Genomic DNA, 749 nt, shown 5'->3' with positions numbered 1-749 from the left:
TATTTAGAATAATATAACTATAAATGTGGGGAGACTAATTCTTAAGAATATATTGACTACGACAAGGAGTGAGACTAGTGGAGGTCTAGGACATCCTTGACTTATTTATACAATTTACAAACTTTCTGGAGTAGAATTTGGAGATGAAGAATGGGTTTATCCTATGAAACCCATCAGTAAAGCTAATTTGAAGACTTATGAAATCCCATGAGAAATGGAGAACTGAGAGTAGAAGTCAAGAACCTTCTACTAGTAGAGATGTCTCCTCTACAAGTTATGACCTTCCACCTTCTAGTTCCCCTACCCTCTCTGATTTGATGAATGAGTTGACCTTGCAGCAGAAGAGCATAGAATTGATAAATGAAAGGATTGGAGGTTTAGAATGTCGACACGATTATGATAGTGAGTACCTGCAGAGGCATTCAAATTTTGAGTTAGCGTATTATGAAGCTCAGGCCCGACACTACAGAGTAGAGCCTGATGTTACTTTTCCTGAGTGCCCCTTGTATACTCAGTATCAACCCAATCCACCTGCTGATCAAGGAGATGAAGATATAGCTTGGGATTTTGATATAGAATGAAATTGATGTGCTTATATTTGTACTTTTATTTCTGTAATATTTTTGTAATAGAAATGGATGTTTATGTATTTGGACTTTCATTTTGTGTACTTGGATAATTTTAATTTTTGTTATAAAGTTAGTGTTATAGTTAAATGTGCATGTGTAGTTTAATAGATATTGAGTAGA

This window comes from Phalaenopsis equestris, unplaced genomic scaffold (assembly GCF_001263595.1).
Source record: "Phalaenopsis equestris unplaced genomic scaffold, ASM126359v1 Scaffold000932, whole genome shotgun sequence".
NCBI lineage: Eukaryota > Viridiplantae > Streptophyta > Magnoliopsida > Asparagales > Orchidaceae > Phalaenopsis > Phalaenopsis equestris.
The sequence above is the reverse complement of the archived record's forward strand: the minus strand, read 5'-3'. Positions refer to the sequence as shown.